At 38.5% G+C, this 14,339-nt stretch overlaps 1 protein-coding gene and 1 pseudogene across 1 annotated transcript in view; both read left to right on the top strand.

The window, feature by feature from the left end:
• UACA (uveal autoantigen with coiled-coil domains and ankyrin repeats) overlaps nt 1-14,339 on the top strand; it is a 95,337-nt gene that overhangs the window by 32,097 nt on the left and 48,901 nt on the right. The window lies entirely within an intron of this gene.
• Nucleotides 1,761-2,550, top strand: LOC131516326 (cytochrome c oxidase subunit 1-like; annotated as a pseudogene).

Consider the following 14,339-nt stretch of genomic DNA (forward strand, 5'->3'; position numbering starts at 1 on the left):
ATTTCTGTGCTTATAGTCATGAGACAGAATTGCTTCTTGTCAGGGAATCTTCAGTTTTTGCTCTTAGGGTCTTAAAATGATTAGACGAGGCCTATCCACAATATTAAGGGTAATCTCTTTACCTCAAGTCAACATATTTTAGATGTCAGTCACATCTACAGAGTCCTTCCTGGTATCGTCTGGATTCATATTTGTCAAAACAACTGGGCACCATAGCTGAGCCAAGGTGATAAAGAATTGCCCTTCATATACACATAGTGCTATTTTGCAGATAGGAGAATATGAACACAGAGAGTATTCTCTCATAGGTCTCATGGTAGAGCACCAACAAATTAGCTTGATCATAGCTAATAAACGCCGTATATTTTGGCCGAAGATAACTGAGCACCTAAAACGGGGTTTGGCAAACTGTGGCCTACTGCCTGTTTTTATAAATAAAGTTTTATTGGAACATGGCCATGGTTATTCTCTATATATTGCCTATGGCTATTTTCATCCCATAAGGGCAAAGTTGAATAGTTACAACAGAGACTGCATGGCCTGCAAATCCTAACGTGTTTACCATCTGGTTTACACAGAAAATGTTTGCCAACCAACCCTTAAAGAATGCATGGAAAAGAAGCTTGTGATTTTTGCTTTGTCATGGTTTACTTCTACTGAAGCGTCTTCATGTGAGGATGAATGTATGCTCATTAAACACTACAGTAGCAATATTATTAAAGTATTATTTAAATTTTATTAGATTTATAAAAATTGATGGCTTATTAATTTTTATTGCATAGCCATTCAGCTTTTCTTTTAGATCGCTTAATAGAGTTCAGGTTTTGCCGATAAAATGCATATGAATGCTGGTTGTTTAAAATGAATGCTTGTGCATCTTTGGGAATAGAAAGTACTTCTTCCACAAAATTTTATGATTTTCATACTATTATAATTACAGATTTCAATGTACCTATTTTCTTTTAAGATGGTAAAAAGGTAATATTAGTGTGCCTAACTCATCCCCTTTTTTATTTTCAACTAATCATAAAGCTCTTGGCACTCTTTACCTTCTATTCGGTGTCTGAGCCGGTATGGTAGGGACTGCCCTCTGTCTCCTAATCCGAGCCGAACTTGGCCAACCTAGTACATGATTAGGAGATGACCAGATTTATAATGTGGTTGTCACTGCCCATGCCTTTGTAAATAATTTTCTTTATGGTGATACCCATTATGATTGGAGGATTCGGAAACTGGTACCATTAATAATTGGGGCACCCGCCATGGCATTCCCTCGGATAAATAATATAAATTTCTGACTTCTGCCTCCATCCTTCCTACTTTTACTTCCTCTGTGGTAGAAGCTGGGGCGGGGACTGGATGGACCGTATACCCCCCTCTAGCTGGTAATTTAGCCCACACGGGAGCATCCGTAGATCTAACTATCTTTTCCCTACATCTTGCAGGTGTCTCTTCAATCTTGGGCGCCGTTAATTTCATCACCAGTATTATTAATATAAAACCTCCTGCCCTATCTCAATATCAAACACCCCTATTTGTCTGATCAGTTCTAATTGCTGCTGTCCTACTGCTCCTATCACTACCAGTTCTAGCAGCAGGGATTACTATGCTACTGACAGATCAAAATCTAAATACCACATTTTTCAATCCTGCCGGAGGAGGAGATCCTCTTTTGTATCAACACTTATTCTGATTCTTTGGCCACCCAGAAGTTTATATTCTAATTTTACCGGGATTCAGAATAATCTCACATATCGTCACTTACTATTCGGGTAAAAAGGAGCCCTTTGGCTATATGGGAATAGTCTTGGCAATAATATCCATTGGCTTTCTGGGCTTTATTGTATGAGCCCACCATATGTTTACCGTGGGAATGGATGTCGACACACAAGCATATTTTACATCAGCCACTATAATTCTCGCCATTCCTACTGGGGTAAAAGTATTTAGTTGACTTGCTGCCCTTCATGGAGGAAATATTAAGTGATCCCCTGCCATACTATGAGCCTTGGGCTTTATTTTCTTATTTACCATAGGGGGTCTAACGGGCATGGTACTAGCAAACTCTTCATTAGACATTGTCCTTCACGATACGTACTACGTGGTAGCCCACTTCCACTGTGTCTTGTCAATAAGGGCAGCATTCGCTATTATAGGAGGCTTCGTCCATTGATTCCCCCCCATTCTCAGGGCATACTCTCGATAATACTTGGGCAAAAATTCACTTCACAATTATGTTCGTGGGCGTCAACATAACATTTGTCCCTCAGCACTTCCTGGGTTTATCTGGAATGAATGCCTCGACGTTATTCTGATTACCCAGATGCACATACAACTTGAAACACAATTTCCTCAATAGGCTGTTTCATCTCATTAACAGCAGTTACGTTAATGGTCTTCATAGTCTGAGAAGCCTTTGCATCCAAACGAGAAGTAGCTATAGTAGAGTGAACTACAACTAATCTCGAGTGGCTACATGAATGCCCTCCTCCAAACCATACATTTGAGGAGCCAACTTACGTATCCCTAAAATAAGAAAGAAAGGAATCGAACCCTCTTAAAAACTCGTTTCAAGCCAATACCATAACCACTATGTCTTTCTCAATAAAGAAGCATTAGTAAAAAATTACATAACTTTGTCAAAGTTAAATTATAGGTTTAAACGCTTTATACTTGTATGGCATATCCTTTCCAGCTAGGTTTTCAAGATGCTACGTCTCCTATTATAGAGGAGCTCCTACACTTCCATGACCACACACTAATAATTGTATTTCTGATCAGTTCCCTAGTTCTTTACATTATTTCACTAATATTAACAACTAAACTTACACATACAAGCACAATAGATGCCCAAGAAGTAGAGGCCATTTGAACCATTCTGCCAGCTATTATTTTAATTCTCATTTGATTGCTCTTGTAGAATATCCATAAAATTGAATTCGACTATAAGATGTATTTTTTTTTACAAACCAAAGAGTAGATGGAAGCTTTAGTTAGTGAAGAGAGTCTAGGCCCTGGGTCCAGACAGTCCTGGGTTTAAATTTAGTGGCTTAAAACAACAGCCATTTTATTTGCTGCTGACTTCATGGGTCAACAGTTTGAGCTGGGCTCTGTTGCATGGTTGTTCCGCTGGTCTTACTCATGTGGCTGCTGTCATCTAGAAGCTCCTCTAGGGGTTGCTTGGTTGGAGATGGCCACACTGATAACGTCTGGCATATTATGCTAGCCAGCACGGCTACCTGGCATGATTGGGCAATCGGGATCTTTCTGTCCCGAGATCTCTGGGGCGCCAGGAGGCCAGCTTGTTCATTCTGCCTGCAGTGTGCCAGGACCAGATCTCTTGAGACCTAGATTCAGAAGTCTCACAAGCCACATTCTGTTTGTCAAAATAAGTTACAAGTCCAGCTCAGATTCAAGGGATGAAGAAATAAATGCCATCTCTTGATGGGAAGCGTGGCAAAGTCACATGGCAAACGGATGGGCTTATAGGAATGAAAGAAATTAATAGTGACTGCACAATCCAGCACGACTATAAATTGCTTAGTTTCTGTATGCCCCATTTGGAAAGTAGAAATAGCAATATTGACCTGAAGAGTTCCTTAAAGTTTAACCATTACCTATATAGAGAGCACTTGGAAGATTTTCTTAAACAGTTTTGAAATTGAATCTTTATGTTAAATATTGTGCTTTTTATTATAGATCTAAATATCATGAGAGTATTTATTCTTTCTCCTTATTACCTTGGGTATGTATTTTTTTTTTTTAATATGGGAGACGTATATTAAGACTCGAAGGATATCCTATGTAAAATACCAGCGTAGGAAGAGTTATACTTTTGTGTAGAACTATGGGATTCATTCAATAAATAAAAAGAAAAGCGGTTACCTTCTAATGTGTTTACAAAAACATACGTATTCCTGTAACCCTCTGTGTGTTTATATTTCCCATTTAAAATTTAAACAATACTGACCAGTAGTATAAGGTTTGTATCAGTTTAATTCTAGAAAAGTCTTTTGCAAACATATTTTTGTTTGGCTAATGTTTCCTTGCAAAGCCAAGAAAAAATAGAAAACCAAAGGAACAAAAATATCTTATTTTTCATTGTGGTCAAACCCCATCAGAGGCTTTTCTGTAAGTATATCTGTTTTGCTCTTTACTTTGTTAGGAATAAACATAGAATGCTTCCTAAATCTGTCCCATTTTGAGATATAAATATATATCAGACTGGCAAAAATGTTTGTTAAAACTTACCAGAAGTACTTCTTTGGTCATTGGTGTGTGTAGGGTGGGATAGGAGGCATATAGACCTTCCTCAGTTTTTAACCTTCATATTTAAACAATTTCACTCGTGGCTTGTAGGCATTCAAAGAACTAATTTGAATACATTTTTCTATAAAATTTTCTAGGGACAAAGTTTATTCTTCCCGAATAACCAGTTGCTTACTATCTTAAATCTTCCTTCTATAGCCTGGGAGCTCTATTCTTGTATGATAAACATTGTAATATCATAATGTAATGTTTATAGTTACATTTAACTATAAATGTGTTAAAGATCCATTTATATAGTTACTTTGGAATGTGAAGCTTCTTCTAGTGAGGAAAGGTGAAATAAGTGATACTACAAAACAAATAATGCTTATTAAAATTGGAGAGGTGATTTCCTATCTGTATTTTTCATAAACACTTTTGGGTGCCTAGCCAGTTTTAATAAAGGAACATTTGTTACAGGAACTAGTTACAGGAATTTGTTAAGGAACACCTGTGATAGGGAGGGGTATTTATACAACTGACTACAATAGACTCAAACCAGGTAGTTAGGAAATCTTATCTGCAAAGCAGTGCTTTCGGAGTCTTTCTGACTCCACTTCTTTCATTCTTTTTCTTTTTCGTTTTCTTTTTCTTTTTTTTTTCAGATTTCATAGCCACTGTCAGTCCTGAAGATGATAGATTTATTATTTAAATAGTAATAATAATTATTATTATTGTTATCTTTTTTGTCCATGTTATTTTTATGGAGTGAAATTCCATTAAAGAAGGATTTAGCTTGTTATTGTCTTGGTCAGAAAAATAATCGATGGCATATAACTTTCCCTTTCCTCTATTTGTTTCGTTGAGCCATAACTACATACTTTCAGATCGTACAGTGGAAGGGTCGAGAGGTAAAGGGAAGTGGTTGGGGCATAATTAAATAAGGGTAAGGCAAAATGAAAAAGGGAAGAGAGTCGGGGGTCAGGGAGAAAGAAACAGGATGTACAGCTCTTGTTTTTCTGGTTTATTTTAGCATTCTTCTTTGCCTTTTCGATTATGTAAGCTCTAATTTGCTGTTATGTAAGAGGGGGGAATAAATAACCTTTTGACTACATGGAATGGGGGAAATATTTCTAATTATCATCAATCCAATGAACTGTAGAACAGTTCTTAATTGTGCAGCCTAATCTGCAAGGAATGTTTATGCTCCATGAGCCTTGCTTTCTGCCACTCGCTCAGTTTTCAGTTGTGTCGGAGCTTGTCTTGGATTTAGTTATTGGGGAATGTGGGCAATTGTAGAGTCTTATCAGTACCTGTGCTTCGTTTCAGTCAGATATTCAGGGCGTTTTGCCCAGATGTACATGTTGTTTAGTTTTTATTTAGGATTTTAACCCCCTTGGAGAAGGCTTTATTTAGTTGCCAATGTGTTCTTTTTATTTGAAGAGTCTTATCTTATGAATATGACTATGAAATCCTATTTTGGGGGGTGCTGTCTTTCTTCTATGGTGGATTTTTTTTTAGTGTAGTTCATTGTAAAGGTTGTTCAGGTTTCTAGGTCTGATGTGGGTGAGGTAGATTATAATATCTATTATATTAATATAATTGGCGAATCTTACATTTCAAGGCAAGTTGAGATTCAGCTGGTTATTTTAAAGATAAATTCTTGAAGTGAAAAAAATAGTACGTTAGGATGATTTATTTGATTTATGTTTTTAGACTTGATCCTAAAGTGGCCAAAAGAACCCTATGAAAAAGAATTGCTGTAGTCTTCGAAGAAATCACTTTTGAAAGATGTTTATGACACAGCTGGGGAATCCCACGTTTGACAACTGGTGGTACCTGCCTTCCCCTGTACTCTCATCTCATTCTGTGATCCTTCTTACTCATCATATGTCAACTATACTTCTTTCAAACATGCTAAGCTCCTTTCAGTAGTTGTCCCCTCCATCTGAAACAGAAATTCTCACAGGCTGGCTGTTCCTTTTCATCCAGATCCCATCATCAGTATCACCTTCCCAGAACTTTGAGGTTACCCAGTCTGTCTCCTTGAATCTATCCCCAGCATTCCGTCAACATCTCCTTTCCCATTCCTACCTGATACTTTCTTGTTTTCCTTCATTGTTTATCTTATCCCATTAGAACATTAAATTCCATTAGAAGCACTCTGATAGTTTATGGCCTTGATGGTGGTGATGGTTTAATGGGTGTATACTTTCCTCAAACTCGTTGAGTTTATGCATTAAATATATACAGCTTTTTACATGTCAGTCATACTTCAATAAAGTGGTTTTTTTTTTTAAAAAAGAGAGACTTCAAGTGGTTTATTCACTGCTGTGTCCCCGGTGCCATGCATGACCTGTGGTTGGTGCTTTGTAAAAGTAAGGTATCCAAATGTGGAAACTTTCATCCTTTTTTACTATAAAGGATATCTAAGCTTATATTTAAATTTTAAAAGCACACTTACATATTTTTACATCAAAGATTTATTTTCAGATGATTAGAGAAATGGAAATAGCTTAATTAGTGGAAAGCTCCGGACAAGAAGTCATAATAATAGGATTCTCTGATCATTCTGCAACTAATTATAGTGGACGAAATTCCGTAATCTCCTAGTGACTCAATATCTGCATATATAACATGAGAAACAGTGTTAATGTTTCATGTGATGAAGCTGAGTAGGTTGTAGGGGTAACACCGTTCAGGGATTTGTCGATTCCATTAAGGAATTTTCTCTTTATCCTGCGAGAATAGAAAGGTACCGAAGGATTTTAAGTGGGCGGGACAGGGTATACGCAAGGGAGTGATAGTGGTGGTGGTATGACGAGGTTTACATTTTGGGAAAACCACTCCGGCTACAGTGGGGAGAACACAGGGAAGGGTTGGAATGAATATGGCCGGACTGTTCGTTGCTCAATGCGGTCATCCTGGTGAGGGATGCTGCTAACTTAAAGTAGGGTAACGTTGATGGACACGGAGATGAACAGTGGGATTTGAGCAATAATGGGGGGAGAGAAATCCACCAGGACTTGGTGATGGAGGACCAAAGAGAGGAAGGTGTCAAGACTGATTTCTAGGTTTCTCTTTTGTACAGCTAGATAGATCAACTAGACACATCATTTGCTGTGTACGTATAACTTGGAATGGGGTCAGGTTTCAGGAGGAAGAACGTGTTTTTAGTTTGGGACATGGAGGTGCTTTTAAGAAACTGAAGAAGAGCTTTAGGAAGATATTTAAATACGTGGGCCTGGAGCTTAGGGAAACTTGGGTCACAGGTGTGTATGTAAGTCATGGTGGATGGATTCCAATTGACAATCATGACTATGAAGTACCATACTTTGTAAACTATGAGGCTCCAAGTTGTCTTGCTTTTTTCCTAATTTGTGGTGCTGTTTTGTTTAATTTTTATTTTTTTTAATAAACATGTTTTATTATTTTTGAGAGGGAGAGAGAATGAGCATGAGCAGGGGAGGGGCAGAGAGAGAGAGACAGAGAGAGAGAGAGAGAATCCCAGCAGGTCTTGCGCTGTTGGTGCGGAGCCTGACAGGGGGCCCGAACCCACAAACTGCGAGATCATGACCTGAGCGGAAGCCAAACGTTGGCCGCTTAGCTCACTGAGCCACCCAGGTGCCCCTGCGGTGCTGTTTTCATCCTAGTGACTTTCTACTCATCCTTCAGTAGATGGTTTCGTTATTATTTTCTATAAAACTTCTGATTTTTCTCTTTTGAACTACCGCTGTACCTCACACACAACTATTATGGTATTAGCACAGTGTATTATGATTACATGCATGTTTACATACAAATCTGTCTTTTTTATAGTGTGAGATCAAGAAGAAAGCGACTACTGGATTTTACTCTCTGAATTGCCTGAGACCAGGCTTCCTGTCTGTTTTTCTCCCCATGGTCTACCTGACACCCAGCGTGTAGCATGATACATACATGATCATACATATTTGAGAGTTGAGTGAAGTATTTGTATCCGTTTATACATAGATGCTCAGTAAATTTTTATTGAACAACTACATTATCCAGTCGTCTGGCAGTTTTTCAGTACTTGTTTTATAAACCTTGCATAAAAAAACAAAATTCTCTTGCTGCTTCTCTTTATCCATGTTAAGCATTTTTTTTTTAAATTTTGGGGTTCATGGACTCCATATTTGTAGGGAGATCAGTGAAGTCTCTGAAAACAAATGTAAATTTTTCTGAATATGTGCTGGTATATAATTTTTAAATCAGGATCCATTGCTTTCACCAGATTCTTAAATTTTTTTTTTAAATTTATTTATTTTTGAGACAGAGAGAGACAGAGCATGAATGGGGGAGGGTCAGAGAGAGAGGGAGACACAGAATCTGATACAGGCTCCAGGCTCTGCGCAGTCAGCACAGAGCCCGATGCGGGGCTCGAACCCACGGACAGTGAGATCGTGACCTGAGCCGAAGTCGGACGCTTAACCGACTGAGCCACCCAGGTGCCCCTGCTTTCACCAGATTCTTAAAGGGGTCCATGGCACCAAAATTATTAAGGTCTGTTAGATATTTTTATTAAATAGTTAAATATTTTAACTCCTTTGTTTTAAGCAGTTTCCCATGAACGTTTTGCTGTCATCCTGTATATTTCTCTTTAGAATAATAAACAAAAAATTGCCTGTAGGTTAAAACTTGTCATCAGTCATTTTAGCTGTATTCTGTTGAGTCTACCTCTTAAATGTAAGTATTTTATGTGGGTTTGCATATATTTTAAAGTCTCCTTATTTATTTGCATCTATACATTTCTTCTCAGGAGACCTTCTATCCTAAATATTGAGTAAATGAAGCAACTGTTGGACTCATGTAGGTTTAAAAACAATCTTGATTTGGGGTGTCTGGGTGGCTCAGTCGGTTAAGCGTCTGACTTGGGCTCAAGTCACGATCACACGATTGGTGGGTTCGAGCCCCGTGTTGGGCTCTGTGCTGACAGCTCAGAGCCTGGAGCCTGCTTCAGATTCTGTGCCTCCCTCTCTCTCTGCCCCTCCTCTGCTCACACTCTGTCTCTCAAAAATAAATGTTAAAAATTAAAAAAAAAAAAAAAAAAAAAGAAAACAATCTTGATTAGATCTTTTAACAGAAAAGAGATTAGAGGTTTGTATACAACATTTTTGATAATGGTCTTTCTTCATGGTAGAATTATACCTTTTATTTTAACATACAAACTGAAATGTATTATAACTTTGCTACACTGCATATGCATTACTTTCATAAAATTTTTAAACATCTCATAATTTCCAAAAAAGATATGAATTTGCAATTGATGTTAATATGAGGGAGTCACTGTCAAAAAACTTTCAAGTGACTTCCTTTATGCTGATTTAGAGTTTAACATTATCATCCTGTTAGGTCTAGAAAGCGAAATAACTACTTGTGTTAGAATGATCTATTTGTTCTCTAGAAACAGTTGTATTTTAACATTTACCATACAAAGTTGGGCTTGCTGCATTCTGAGTTTGATGAATATCTTTATTTCAAATGAATGCAGTCCCTGACTTTAGAAGGATGTTTGTTATGATATACAATAAACATTAGTGCTCCTTAAGAAACTTAACGGTTTCTTTTGAGAATGCTTTTGTTTGAGCATTGGGACACCTGGGTGGCTCAGTCTGTTAAGCGTCTGACTTTGGCTCAGGTCATGATCTCATGGTTTGTGAGTTTGAGCCCCCCGTTGGGTTCTGTGTTGCAGCTCAGAGCCTGGAGCCTCCTTCGGATACTGTGCCCGCCTCTGTCTTTGCCCCTCCCCCACTCATGCTGTCTCTGTCTCTCATAAATAAATAAAATTTAGAAAATTAAAAAATGTTTTAGAATGCTTTTGTTTGATATCACAGGGCTTATCTTGATAGCATATGACTATGGACTCACCAAAATATGTTGAAATGTTAACAGCTTGATTTTAATCCGGGGAGGATTAAATATTAGAGTAGAGTAGAAAGGATATGCTTCGTTTCCTGCCATATTAGTGAGCCCGTGAAGGGCCTTGGTGATAAGCATGTAAAATAGTTTACAATTTATACGCCAACCAGACTTCTTGGACCAAGTATCAAAAGTGTGTGAAATACACAGAAGCTGAGAGAATAGTTTAGTATGGTGAATGCTCATGAACCTATAACTTGGCTTGAACAATTATTAGCCTATAGTTAATCTTGTCTCATCTGTATCCTCACCGTCTTGTTTTTTTTTTAAATTATTAATCACAATGAAACTGTGAGAGATTGCATTTCTTTCATTTATTGTATTTTTAATTGTGGTAAAAAACACATACAATTTACTGTCTTAACCACTTTTAAGTGTATAGTTCACTCGCTAAGTAGAGTCGCGTTGTTGTGCAGCTGATCACCAGCATGTTTTCATCTTGCACATCTGAAAAGCTATACCCATTAAACAAGAACTCCCCACTTCCCTCTTCCTCCAGCCCCTGGTAACCACCATTTTACTTTCTGTTTCTGTGATCCGACTGTTCCAGATACCTCGTGTACGTGGAAGCGTACGGCGTTTGTCTTTTGGGGACTGGTCTACATCATGGAGCAGAATGTCCTCCAGATTCATCCATGTTGTAGCATGTGACAGAATTTCCTTCTGTTTTATGGTTGAATAATATTCCGTTGCACGTATACACCACATTTTGTTCATCCATCCATCCATGGACATTTGTGTTACTTGCACATCTTGGCTATTGTGAATACTTGCTGTGAACAGGGTGTACAGATACCTCTTTGAGACCCTGCTTTCAATTCTTTCTCATAGATACCCTGAATAGGGACTGTTGAATCATATAGTGGCTCTGTTTTTAATGTTTTGAGGAAACGCTATCCTGTTTTCCACGGTGGTTATACCATTTTTCATTCCCACCAACAGCACATAAAGGTTCCATTTTCTCCACATCCTTGCTAACACTTACTATTTCCTGTTTTTTTTTTTTGATAGTAGTCATTCTAATGAATGTGAAGTGATACCTTATGATGATTTTGATTTGCATTTGTCTAATGATTAATCATGTTGAGCATCATTTTAATGTGCTTGTTGGTCATGTGTGTCTTATCCTTGGAGAAAGGTCTGTTCAAGTCATTTGCCCATTTTTAGTTGGGTTATTTGTTACTGAGTTGTAGGAGTTCTTCATTTATTGTGCATATTAGCCCTGTATCTAATATGTAAATATAAAAATCTAATATGTAATTGGCAAAAATCTTCTCCCATTCCATAGGTTGCCCTTGCACTCTATTGATTGCGTCCTTTGATGTACAGAAGTTTTTAAGTTTAATGTAATCGCATTGGTTATTGCTTTTGTTGCCTGTGCTGTTGGTTTCATATCTAAGAAATCATTGTCAAATCCATTGTCCTGAATCTCCCTCCCTGTAGTTTCTTTTTTTCTTTTCTTTTTTTTTTTTAAGTTTATCTGTTTTGAGAGAGAGAGAGAGAGAGAGAGTGCACGTGTGCGTGTGTGTGTGTGTGTGGGGGGGGTGGGACAGAGAGAGAGGGAGAAGGAATCCCAAGGAGGCTCTGTGCTGTCAGCGTGGAGCCTAACATGGGGCTTGATCTCACAATCTTGAGATCACGACCTGAGCTGAAATCAAGAGTCAGACACTCAACCGACTGAGCCACTCAGGTGCCCTCTTATAATTTCTTTTAAGAGCTTTGTAGTCAGGGGTCACCTGGGTGGCTCAGTCAGTTGAGCATCCAACTTCGACTCAGGTTATGATCTTGCTGTTCATGGGTTTGAGCCCCATGTCAGGCTCTGTGCTGACAGCTTAGAGCCTGAAGCCAGCTTCAGATTCTGTGTCTCCCTCTCTCTCTCTGCCCCTCCCCTGCTTGTGCTCTGTCTCTCTCTCTCTCAAAAATAAATAAATAAATAAATAAATAAATAAATAAATAAATAATAAATTTTGTTTTTAAAAAAAAGAGCTTTTTTTTTTTTTTAAAAAAGTTTATTTTTGAGACAGAGCATGAGTGGGGGAGGGGCAGAAAGAGAGGGAGACACAGAATCCAAAGCAGGCTCCAGGCTCTGAGCTGTCAGCTCAGAGCCTGACGCGGGGCTGGAACTCACAAGCGGTAAGATCATGACTTGAGCTGAAGATGGATGCTTAACCGCTTAACTGACTGAGCCACCCAGGTGGCCCTAAAAAAAAGAGCTTTGTGGTCGGATCTTAAATTTAAGGTCTTAGTCATTTAAAATTCATTTTTGTATATGGTGTGATACAAGGATCCAACTTCAGTCTTTTGCGTGTGTATATCCAGTTTCCCTAGCACCATTTGTTGAAGAGACTCTCCTTTCCCCTTTGAGTAGCTTTAGAACCCTTGTTGAAAATCATTTGACCACATATGTGAGGGTCCATTTCAGTAGTTTGCGGTCTTATTTCATTGGTCTGTATATCTGTCTTTATGCCAGTGCCACGCTGTTTTGATTACCGTAGTTTTATAAAATGTTTTCGAATCATTAAGTGTGAGACCTCCAACTTTGATTTTCTTTTTCAAGATTATTTGGCTGTTTGATCTTTTTTGAGGTTGTTTGGCTGTTTGGGTGCCTCTGAGATCCAATACGAATTTTAGGATGGAGTTTTCTATTTCTGCCAAGAAAAAAAAAAATGCCATTGGAATTTTGATAGGGATTGTTTGAATCTGTAGATCACTCTGGGAAGTATCGCTATCTTAACAGTATTAAGTCTTCCAAGCCACAAACACTGCCTTTTCCATTTATATGGGTTTCTCCTCTAGTTTCTTTCAGCAGTGTTTTATAGTTTTCAGGGTACAGGTTTTACACCTCCTTGATTAGGTTTATTCTTAATTATTGTATTCTTTTGGATGCTATTGTAAGTGGAAATATTTTCTTTCTTTTTTAATTTTTTTAATGTTTATTTTTGAGAGAGAATGCACACGCGTGCAAAGTGGGAGAGGGGCAGAGAGAGAGGAGGACAGAAAATCCAAAGCAGGCTCTGGGCTGTCAGCACAGAGCCTGATATGGGGCTCAAACTCACTGACCGAGAGATCATGACCTGAGCTGAAGTCGGACACTTAACCGACTGAGCCAGCCAGGCGCCCCAGCTGTGTGCTTTTCATATATGACCCTTCTTAGGTAGTTTCCTTCTGTTTCCAGTTTGTTGAAGTTTTTATCATGAAAGATGTTTGAATCTTGCCTAATGTTTTTTCTGTATCTGTTGAGATGCTCATGTGATTTTCATCCTTAATTCTGTTGATGTGGTATATTACACTGATCAGTTTTCATATGTTGAACCATCCTTGCATTTCAGCAATAGACACCATATGGTCATGATCCTTATAATGTGCTGTTGAATTCAGCCTGCCCCTGGATTATTTTGATTCTTTTTAAAGCAAAAACAGACGTACGCAGTAAGCTAACAAATAAACATATGATATAATGGCAGATACTGATGGGTATTTATTACGAAGAAAAGTAAAACAGGGCAGGTCAAGAATGGTAGGAGTAAGGGCGCATGGCTGGCTCCGTCGGTAGAGCATGCGGCTCTTGATCTCAAGGTCGTGAGTTCAAGCGCCATGTTGGGTGTAGAACTTACTTTAAAAAAAAGTAGTGGCGGGAGTAGAGTGAAGCTGGGGTTGTTTAGATTGGAGATTTGAAAAGCCCTCTGAGGAAGTGTCATTGGAGAAAGTGAGGGAAGAACCTGCAGGCACGGGGGACAAGCAATGGTGGGACTTAGAGTTTCTGAGAAATAGCTGGGAAAGAGGGTGTGAGAGTGGGAACAGGAGGTTGTGACAGAGGGTGGAGAGGCTCAGGATGTCCACAGTGGAGGAGAGCACATAAATCCCATCTCCTGAGCCTTAGTGTGAACAGCTCCTTATATGGCTTTTATTACTCATTACAGATTTCCTCCTTTTTATTTCCTTTCCCTTGGCTGTCTATTTCTAGAAAGAATGTGCTTGCTTTGTTAACCAAAGAACAGGGCCTGAATTTTATCCCAGATTTCCTCTGAAGAAGGGTGAAATAGAGTGGGTGGAGTCTCAGGGTCGAGCCAAGAATCCATTGTGATGTCTGATGCGATTTGGGGAAAAAAATAATTGTTTCAAAAATAATATATTATGGAGTATGACCTTAT

The sequence above is a fragment of the Neofelis nebulosa genome, chromosome 7 (assembly GCF_028018385.1).
Source record: "Neofelis nebulosa isolate mNeoNeb1 chromosome 7, mNeoNeb1.pri, whole genome shotgun sequence".
Taxonomy (NCBI): Eukaryota; Metazoa; Chordata; class Mammalia; order Carnivora; family Felidae; genus Neofelis; species Neofelis nebulosa.